Source organism: Buteo buteo, chromosome 27, assembly GCF_964188355.1.
Source record: "Buteo buteo chromosome 27, bButBut1.hap1.1, whole genome shotgun sequence".
Classification (NCBI taxonomy): Eukaryota; Metazoa; Chordata; class Aves; order Accipitriformes; family Accipitridae; genus Buteo; species Buteo buteo.
In genome coordinates this window covers 6,444,571-6,455,212 of record NC_134197.1, presented here as the reverse complement: position 1 = coordinate 6,455,212, position 10,642 = coordinate 6,444,571, and the positions used below count along the sequence as shown (strand labels likewise).

General features: G+C 49.9%; 1 long non-coding RNA gene across 1 annotated transcript; it reads right to left on the bottom strand.

Moving 5' to 3' along the window:
- Positions 1–375: 375 nt before the first annotated feature.
- LOC142045311 (uncharacterized) lies at positions 376–8,529 on the bottom strand. The gene is made up of 3 exons (XR_012654561.1): positions 8,482–8,529; positions 7,887–8,098; positions 376–854 (listed from the first exon to the last, which is right to left on the bottom strand). It is a non-coding gene; the product is annotated as an uncharacterized LOC142045311 (long non-coding RNA).
- Positions 8,530–10,642: the final 2,113 nt, after the last annotated feature.

Sequence of the window (10,642 nt, the reverse complement as noted above, 5' to 3'; positions counted from 1 at the left end):
CTTTCCACCCTCTGCCTCCTGGCGAGCTCAGTGCTCCGAGCTGGAGGCCGGCTTGACATCTCAATCCAGAGATTAGGATGGAGACTGGTCATTTCCCAGTTCTGGCGAACACCCTTCAAATAATTTGATTAATCATCTTAGCCCCACTCGGTGCAGTTGGCATCCTCCAGAATCAAAGCCTCTCCTGAAATGCTGTGTCAAAAAACCATAAAGCTGCTGTAAAGGTTCAACCAAGCATGGACCAAAGCAGAAGCCGGTACTCCAGAGGCTGTGCATTGCATTGGCTAAATACTCCCTCTAAATATCTCTACAGCTAGCAGTCAGAGACATATGAGATGTGTAACAAATTGCACAGGGACTGCTTTTCTTCTCTCACTGTTAGGAGGGGATTTTTTTTTTCCTCCTGCATTTCTATTTATCACAACGCAAAAAAGAAACATGCCAAAAGGGTTTTATATTTTCACTTGGAACAACAACATTTGGACAGCCCCAAGGATAGCAATTGCAGTAATCATGAAAAAGTAATACTTTGCGCTTCTGTAGTCCCTTTCATCCAAGCATCTCACAGCACTTCGCAAACATTGGCCCTGATCGTGCGGGGGCCCATGCACATGGATCATCCTACACAGGAATTTATTCCGCTGGGTTCAGCAAATCAGGACTGCGGGGCTCTGCGGGGCTCTGGAGTTGTTCACCTCCATGCTCGCCGAGTCAGCTGCTCCATCAGCACTCACGAGTGCATCCTGAGGTATTTGTTGATATTTAAGTCTGAGCTCCTGGAGTCAGGGGATTGTGTTTCCATTTTTCAAACCTCTCTAGTTTGTCATCGTGGTGCAATCCCTACAACAGGAACCCTAAAAGCCCCAAAAGCAAAAGAAAAATAAGACAAACCAAACGTACTCTCTTTCCAGCGTGGTGCTTTTTTGCAGGCTCCTCTCTCTTTGGAGTCGTGCTTCAGGATTTCTGTATTTATTTTCACCAGAAGAGAGCAATTCCTGCACTCCAATACTCATAAAAGAATAAACCCAGCTGATCTCAAACTGCTCAGGGGAAACTATGGCAGGGAGAGCAATTCGCCAAAATCTGCAGCAGTGAAAAGAATAAACCTCAAATGTCCTTGTTCCTCGTGCCTCCCCCTGCCAGAAAGACAACCACAGTCCAAACAGTTGAGGGTTTGGTTGGAGTTTCTGCTGTTATTGTTTTCTTGCTTAAAATCAAAAATTCTTGCTATATCAAATGTCCCAACGCCCCCCTGGGGATGTGAGGCCAAGAGCCCCCGTGAGCAGCACCTCCCCTTCACCCACTCACGCACCAGTGCCAAAGAGCGGCCAACGTTCAAGACAAAGCTCAAGCCACAGCCCTTTTGTAGGGCTCCTGGGGGTCATCCCCCCTCAAATGGAGACTTTCGGCGTCTTCCCTTTGGCCTTGGGCTTGACACCCCCATGGAGGACATGCCACGGCTATCAAACCCTCCTGCCACAGCGAGGCAGCGGGACACAATCAGCATCCCCCACCCCACGAGGTTATCGCTATGAGAGCGGTTTCCTCTAAGCATGAAGACGTGACCCCTTCTTCTCCGCACCCCAAGCCTGGCCTTCTTGGGTCACCAGATTGATCGCAAGCGTAGGGACGATGGTGGTTTTGCAAAGAGCCCTGGACGAGCCATTGGCAGCGCATCGCCGGGACAGCTCGGCTGAGCGGGAAGCGTTGTCCCACGGAGGCGCCCAGACTTCATCCAGCGCTTCGCTGGGTGACCCAAAGGTGTTTGCAGCTACCCTGGGAAGTGTGGCCTGAGACGACCAGCTACCAACCAGGGCTGATGGCCCTTCAGGGCCATTTTCTGCTCCTGGGGCTACTTCCAGCGAACCATACGGCCTCTCTGTGCCCCACTTCCCTCCTCTGTGAGGAAGGACATACTTGACGCACTTGGAGATCTACGGCTGAGCACCGCAGCAGCCTGCGGTTAAAATCCAGCAGAATTTCAAACCGCCCTTTAACCTCTCTTACTTCTCTGCTATCTTCCAGTGAAATGAATCTCATATCTGCCCAGTCCAGCATCTTCGTCCCAACAGAGACAGCTTCAGCCTTGCCTTCCCTGACCCCCTTTTCCTCCAACACACTCGTGCAGGCACACGCGTGCGAGAAGAGCACCCTTAGCACTGGAGGGGAGCGAGACGCAAAGGAAGAGCATCAGGTGGAATGCAAGATAGCAAAAGCACAGGCATATCAGACGTCTCCAGGCAAGATAACATGATAAATAATCAATCAATCCCTACAAAATCCTTAAGTGCTTGATGTATCCTCCTGCAAATTGAATCACTTCTCCTACCAGGAAGTTCTCTCTTGTAAATAAATGAGAGCAGAAATGGCCCATATTGAAAAATAATGTTGTTAAAACCACTGATTAAGTTTTACACAAGCATATGAGAGCAAACTAAAAGGTTTTAGCTTTTTAATTTAAGAAATGAGGAATATGATATAATTTCAATTTGTGATGAGATAAGATGTTCTCGATATTGTGGCTTCAATTGGATTATATCCTAATGTACTTTTATAAAGTGTCAGGCTAGCTGCAGATTAAGGTATGTGTGTAATATTCTTTATTAACAATTTAATGGACTTGCTTTCACTCTATCCATCTTAATCAGTGTTTCCAGTCCACCTGGGAGATCTAGTTAGTGCAGAACCTGAAACTCCAACCTGATGAAAGAGGGAACTCAGTGATCCGTCAGTGTCAAAAACAAGAGGGAAGCACTGATAAAAGACTGTCGAGGATCATCTTTAACCTCCTGTCATCAGCACCACTCCAAAAGCTCTCAACAACCGCTCCTGGAGTCACTCAACGAGACATATGCCCTCCGCAGATCCGCATCCTTCCCCTGCCAGAATATTAAAGGGGCTTTTGGCAACAGGCAGGACTTCCCAGATCACAAAACGCAGTTGCCTGATCTCAAGGGACCTACTCCTATAATCCTATTTTACAGTCAAACGCCAGTGCAAGAGCAGCCTGGTTGTGTGGACTCTCCAGCGCTTGTCCATAGTCTCTGCTCTGGTGCTTAGACACTTCCATCTCATTTCCCTCTGAAATTTATTCATGACTAGTTTGTATCTGCATGTTCTGGTATCAACACTGGCCTTTAGCTTAACTAGCTCCTCTCCCTCCCTTGTGTTTATCTGCCTGTGCAATCACATGTCCTCTCAGCCTTCATTTTGTTAGGCTAAATAAGCTGTGCTTGTTTAGTCGCCTCTCATAAAGGGCCTGTCCGATACCTCCCCTGCTCTAATGACCCCTCTCTGCACCTCCTCCAGTTTTCCAGACTGTACAGAGTCCCACCATGCGCTTTTCTGTCTCTCCTGGAAATACCGTATCTCCAGACAGCTCCAAACACCCTTTTATTTAAGCAGCCGCTCCTCCCAGCTGGCTCCTGCTCTCCAAGCACCCACCTCTCCCACCCTTAGACACCCCAGAAGAGGTAAGTCCTCCACCCCAATCAAGGCCTCTCATGCTGCAGGTCTTGGTGAGAAATTGCTATTTCACACACAAGTCAACCCAGCACGGGGTGACCGGGATGGCTCACGATATGCTGCACGAGATCTCATCGCAAGCCAGTACCGCGCCTCCCCCTTCGCTGCCGCTCAGACTGCCATGTGCATGCACAAACAGCGACTTGGTGCACGAAACCAGGAGCGGCAGCCTTGTAAATAATGGCCAATCAGGGAAAAAAAAATGTATATACATCTCATCTCCTTTAATTCCCTTGCAATGCGATGATTCTGCAAGGGTGGGTCGGTCGTAGCTGCAGGTGCTCCCGGACGGGGGAGGAGCACAAAAATGAAGTTGTTTGCGGCTTTTGATTCCATCCCTGGAATTATTTACAGCTGCAGGCAATATTAAACTATGTAGAGCAAGTGTCCTCATTTACATGCTAATTCATTTATACCCTCTGGATTGATTTCTCCAATTCATTTTCAGCCCACTAACTCTTCTGATATGAATTATATTATCACCTCCAGAACGGCAGCAGGGAAATGTGACGAAGCCACCCCAGCTCTTCTGATCTCTAATTGCCCTCGCTGTTCAGAGTCGGCGTGGCCAGCTGCAGCTTCGCCTCCCGGCTACCAGCACCCAGCTTTCTTCCATCTCCTGGAGAAAAACCAGCGGTGTGGCTTGGAGAGCGAATCATCCCACCTCCATCACTCGGTCCTATTCTGGGGAAGACCCAAGCGAATGGACCTTGGGTTTGCTGCCTTCGGAAATCATTCCCTCATTCTGCCCAGGAGGAGGAACCACCTCATTTCAGAGAGCAAAACCAAAGTCCATCTGTGTTCTGCAAGCGGGAAATCCTGGAGCTGTAAGGAAACTGGATTAATCCTTGACTTCCCAAGGGCCTTTCTGAGGCTTCTCAGCTTTTCACAGCAGCCTCACACCATACCTGGCAGACACAACACATCCCCAGTTCTCCCTGCCTGGGGAATGAGGTACTCACTGGTAGAAAGGACACAGTGCCCAGGGGAAGGAGAAGAGTGGGGAAGTCCGACCATAGGCAGCAGCAGCTGGAAGCAGCAGGGCTTTTCTCCCATTACTGGCACTGATGGATGAATGAGGTTTAGGTATCCTTTTCCAGGAGGCACATCCAAATGCATTGGCTCGCCTCTCTGGAAGACCTGGTTGAGGTCTGCCAAGGTAACAGTGGAGAAAGGAACCGTCTCCTGCACTGACTCTACTTACGCAGAAGGGTGAGTCTCCAGGACACCAGCTGGACACAAACGAGGGGAGAGAAGCCATCAGCAAACGGAGGAAGGCACCTGCAGCGACGCAGGGTGCAGTGCAGGGCTGCCCACCTCCCCATCTCCCTTAAAATAGCTGTGAAGTTGTGCAGAAGGTTAAACCTCAGCTTCCCTAATGGGCTGGATTTCATCAGCCAAATATCTCATTGACTAACCATGACACCATTTTCAGTCCTGGACCAAATACGCAGGCCACATTTTGCTCAGAAAGTCCATTAAAATCCTAACCCTCTGCAGAACAGGCCTTTCACTGTTATTCCTCATGATGTTTCAGTATTTGATTTCTTGTTTTTTAAAAATATATTTTTTTTTTTTTACAAACATTAACAAAATAAAGAAACATTGGATTTAATATAACTCTGTGTTTCAGGACTGTTTGTTCCTTGATCTGTGGCATGGGTTGATGCCCCTTTAGCAGATGACATCTTCTGCTTTCTGACTCAGTGTTTCAGCATGGACTTCATCGTTGGTTTATGAGCGAATTCAAAGGGATTGGGATTGGGATATTCTCACACTGCAGAGCACTTGCACTTGCTCCCTCCCTGCAGCCAGATTCGGGTGTATCAGTCCTCTAGCAGGGGCAAATCCACCTCCTTGAGCTTGAACAAATTGTGGCAGGACACCTCTTTGTACGTCCTTCAGAGACTATAGCAATGCTTTATAGGCACCCGTTAATCAAGGTGCAAACTCAACTCCAGTACCCGTGCGAGTCAGCAGCTGAGGAACCGATCAAGAAGAAGATGCTCAGCTGGACAAAATGTCTGAATCTTGACCACTGCGGTCCATGCTGGCCAGACACTTCCCTCTCCCTTTGGCCCAAAATGTCATTCAGCACAGAAACCCAACTTGTGGGATAGACACCAACGCTGTGGTACGTATAGACACATCCAAATTGGATAAACAAACATGGAATTCAGTATTTTAAAGACTTCCGGAAGCCTTTCTACAGTCTAACTCCTTCCTTGCTCTCATACCTAGCATCGTGTTTGAACAACACACAGCCAGGCAGACATGCAAGAAGGACCAAAAGGTCCAGGACTGTTGGAAGTTAAACGGGATCACTTCCCCTCCAAAACCCTGAGCAAAATGAAAGCTGTAGGGAAATTAATAATTTTTTCCTGGCTGGCAGGGAAAGGACAGCTCTTTGTCCTGATTTACACCATCTGAAACAATTAACTTGCGAAAGCCGCGATACCGTTCCCCTTGGCATCCAGTGTTTATTATGCTTCAGACCATTTCAAATGAGCACTTGAAAAGGAGAGGGAGCCCCTCTGCCTCCTGATCACTGGAGGGAGGGAGAAAGTTGTCCTAAATGGAACAACAGACTGTCCCTTCTTAATGCCACTTCAAAGCTCCTCGGACAGGAAAATTGATAATTGCGTCAAGTACAGTTTTTCTAAACTTCATCATTTAGTGCTGAAAACTGGGCTATTGAATTCATATAGTTCTTTGATCAAGACCAGTTAATTAAGTTATTCCCTTGATATGACTCTTATCACTTTAGTGCCAGACCTACATCACACTTACGCAATTCACATACTGGCTTTGATATGCATCGTATAAGCTTCCCAGACCATAATCACTGGGTTTCTGTAGATTCGCTGCCACCTTACCAGTTTCACCAATAGGATGGGCTATAGGTCAGCTATTAAAAGAGAGATTGTGCAGCCCAGAAGGCTCCTGGACAAACTCTAACAGGGGAAGTTACATATGGACTGCAACTAGACCAGTGATTTCTTCCAGACCTTGTAATTTTAAGTTACAAACTCTCAGTGCCTCCCCTGTCTCCTTTTTGAAATATATCCTGCATTACTGACAAAAACTATGCAGCTAAGTATTTATTTTACCCTCATCAGCAAGACAATTGAACTTGATCTATCCTTTTGCTATTCCATTGCAACGACATCACACTTACAGTAAGAAAAAACGGTAAAATGGAGTGTGAATTCTGAAATACGGCACACCCTTCACTGCACTAAGTCACAGGCGTCTCTGTTTAAGCAGGTTTTCCCCGATTTCCCCCACCCATTCCCCTCCCACACCCCCTAGATCATCTTCTGCCCTGGCCACCCCTCACAGAGGCTGTCCCATGGCCTCTCCTTGCCCCAGTGAATGGTTTCTCTACCCCGTGCAGCTTTCGGTGACTCCTGTCATTCCTTCCCACCCGATACCTCCTGACCCTTCATCTTCACAGCCCTCCTCCAGCTGCCCTCTGTTTCTGACCAACCATCCAGGGGCTCTTTCAGCAAATCCTCCTCCTCCACGCCTCTGCTTTCCACAGGAGAGTGACAAGCTCCAATTTAGGTCTCCACAGTTTCTCTTGGGCTTATCCCCTTAAACCGGATTAGCTAACGTCTTAATGCCAGTGACACCAGTCACAGCTCACCATCTGATCCTGCCTTTCAGGATTTGCTGCATCTATGCACTTTCCGTTGCTAAACTAGATCCTGTGATCTTTCCTCCCAAGTCCTCCAACTCCCCGTCACCATCACCCTGCCACCGTGGCTTGCTAGTTATACTCTTCATATTTAGGAGATGCCCAGATCTCCTCCTCCTTTCCTCACCCGACACCTCCAGGGTCTGAACTCTTCCACCTTGCTGGCAGCCTTTGTGCTTTCCCTGTTTTGATACCTACAAGTTTCTCTTCCAGACTGTCTCCTTCCCTTTCAGATACAGCACCCCCGGAAAACTCATGGCACCCCTTCCTTGGGCCTCCTTTTTCCTCAGTATCAGATACAAAATCTTGACGCAAACAATTCGAGGCCTCGTTTTCACTCACCTGACCCGTTCCCATATTGAACCTGCCTGTGGTCTCCACCCCACCAGTTTGGCAAGGCCCAGCCCCAACACCCCTGTCCTCTGGACTTTGTCCACTCTTCCCACCTCAGAGCTTCCTTCGCCACTGCCTTTTACACACAAACCAGCCCACATGGTGACTCCTCTTGCCTCTTAAACCTCCTTTACAGACCCACACCCTTCCCGAGCCTGCTGTTCACGCGCTCCTTCGTTCTCCATCCATCTCCATCGCAAGGTGGAGCCCAGGAAAACAAGTATTACAGGGCAAGGACCAGCCTGCAGCTCCTGAGGAGGTTCTGTACCTGGCAGTCACTCACAGCCAAGGGAAGAGATGGTGTGAGCTGCAACTTTCCATCATGGTCCTTCCTTGCTGGGATGTGATGGAGGAACCATTGATAGCAGCGTGGAGGAAAGGTAGGCAACGGTGGGCTCCAGCTCCTGGCTCGCTCACTCTCATCGTGCTTCTGGGTGCTCCCCAGCATCCCCACCACGGCTCGCTCCAGTCCCCAGCTCACTGCACGGTGCAAAAAAAAGTCACGTTCTCTTTATCGATCAGGCTGTCCCTCCCTGCACATGTTCCCTTTGTCCCCCCCTAAAATAAAACCCCAGCTGAGAAGAGTCACCAGCTGGAGTTTAATTTCAGACTCCAAGGCGTATCTGGAGCCAATTTGCAATGCGCTTACTCCAAAAATCGCCCTCCCCTGTGACGCTTGACAGCTCCAGACCACAGTCCTGCTCTCAGCTCCGAAGGAAAAATGTTTTAATTTGTCACAAACCAATTATAGCGTCTCATCTATCCCTGAATTACTCATCTTGGCTACAGTCTAGGACAAAGGGCCCCTCTGAGAGGAGATTAGACATGGATATTAACAAGAGAAAAAGTGTCCACTGTCTCACCTTGCTGGGGACGCAGCTTCCAACGAGACAGGAAAAGGAAACCCCTCCTGACTGACAGCCGGAGGGAGGGCTCCCATCCCACAGCAAATCCCTCGTTTCACGCGGAAGAATAGTCACGACAAACTCTGTATTCAAATAATATTCATGCATGGCAGATAACAGAGTCACGGCTGGCAGAGCTGCAACATGAATATAAATAACCTTCGCTCCCTTGGTTGCTGCCGCAGACGCTTTGCCACTGTGCCGGAGTGTGGGTGAAGGGGCTGTCAGTGTGGTGCACAGGGTGGGGGGGTGGGGGGGTGCTCCAGGGGATGCAACTGCTTCGTCTGAGCTCCACGTGCCACCCCTCTAACGAAGCCCCTTTCCCTCGAGCCCTGCACGAGGCTGGAATGCCCTCCCAGGGACTCCCAGCAAAGCGGTCCTCTCCAGCCACCTCCTCTCACCCCAGCTGCCAGGCATACTTGCTGCTTTCACAGGGCACACCAGCATCCCTCCGAGTTCTCGCTTTGGACCAAACCTAGTTTCGCAGGCCCCAAGTACCTCCATATCAGCGTTCCTTCCTCCCCTTCGCAACCCCATGCTGGCCTCAGGCATCACCCTTGACCCCAACAGCCAAGGACTGGGGCATCGCCTTCAATGCCGAGACACAGCCCTGAGGATGCTTTTGGTCTGTCCTGTCTCCTGAGCAGCCTGGGTACCATTTCATCCAGCTGGAAACGGGAGGGGAACACTCAAAAGCGGCACCCAAAGCTCTCATAGGCAAGAGGCGCTTCGCATTTACTGTCGCGACCGTGACAAGCCCCAGCCACTTTGCTCAGCTGTAGGGACAAAAAGCTGCAGGCAGAGCTGGCCTCTCAGTCAGCTGGATAAACTGGATGGGTTGCTGCTCCATCTGAAGTTGACTCGAGGCATCCGAGGGCAGCCACGATGCTCCCTTCCTCCCCCTGCCTACTGCAGATCAGCTTCTTCCTTGGATGAAGAGGGAGATGATGAAAGCCAATTTCCCTTTGTGCTCATGGCGAATAATTTGGAGAATTCCCCTTGTTTACTCAGAACTGTTAATGATGCGTCAGAAATTACCTCCGAGATTGTAATTAAAGAAAACGGCAGAAGAGAGAGACACACACACACTGCCTAATCACAGCTTCATCTGCAAGTCTTGAAGTGCTGGAGCAGACAGCAGCCTCCCCGTCACCCCAAGCCTGCAGAAGGACCCCCCCAAAAGCCTCCTAAATGGCCGAGGCTCAGGGGTGCAGCCCCCAGGCCCTGTACAGCCCCCCACGCTCCTCTTAGCTACAAAGAAAGCAGTGGCAGCATTCCCGGTATCCAGGAGCTGGCGAGGCCACGAACCCAACTGGAGGCCATCAGGAAATGAGCAGGAAGCTCAGCCCCCTTAAAACCATTTTGGAAGTGGAGCAGCTGACCTAGAAGAGTAATTAAGCTCTCAGTCATCACCGAAATGCAGACACCCACATGCGTACAGCAACATATCAGTCAACCCCCTGCCAGCCTGACCTTGGGGCTCGGCGTCTGATGGGGCTGGAGCGGAGCACAAACAGTTCTTTCCCGCAGAGAATGGAGAGGAATTCGATTCCTGTTCGGTTACAGGAGGGTGCCTGGATTGACTAATTCCTCAAGGGTGACCGCTATGGATAGGCAGCTGAGGGCTGGTTTCCCAACACCTCCCTCCCCACTCAATCCCAAGGCCAAATCCTCCCACTTTGCCTCCTGGAGCACTTCCATGGGGTGAGCAGAGCTGCTTGCACCGGGAGAGCAAATGGGGGTCAGGCGGGGGAATCGGCTCAGCTGAAAGCAGCCGGCTGGAAAAAAGCCATTCCCTTTCTCCACCTTAGCCAACAGCTTAGTTCATCTAGGGCTCATTTGAAGCCTTGGATTAGGAGACTGGTGGAAATGCAAATCCTTTGAGTCCCAAATTCAAGGCAGAGGAAGGAGGAACAAGCTGGGTTGTCCTCATGTTCACGATCAGCAGTTGTCTGGGCGTGCAGGAGCTGTGGGGCTGCGGCAGGCTGTACGGGGTTTGGTACTAGTAGACCCTGGCCACAACCAGGCAGCGCTCCATCAGAACAGAAAAGAGTTTGGGTCTCTGGGCAGGATGCATTTGGATCACTACTCCACTATTTATCCGCTCATCTTTGGTGTA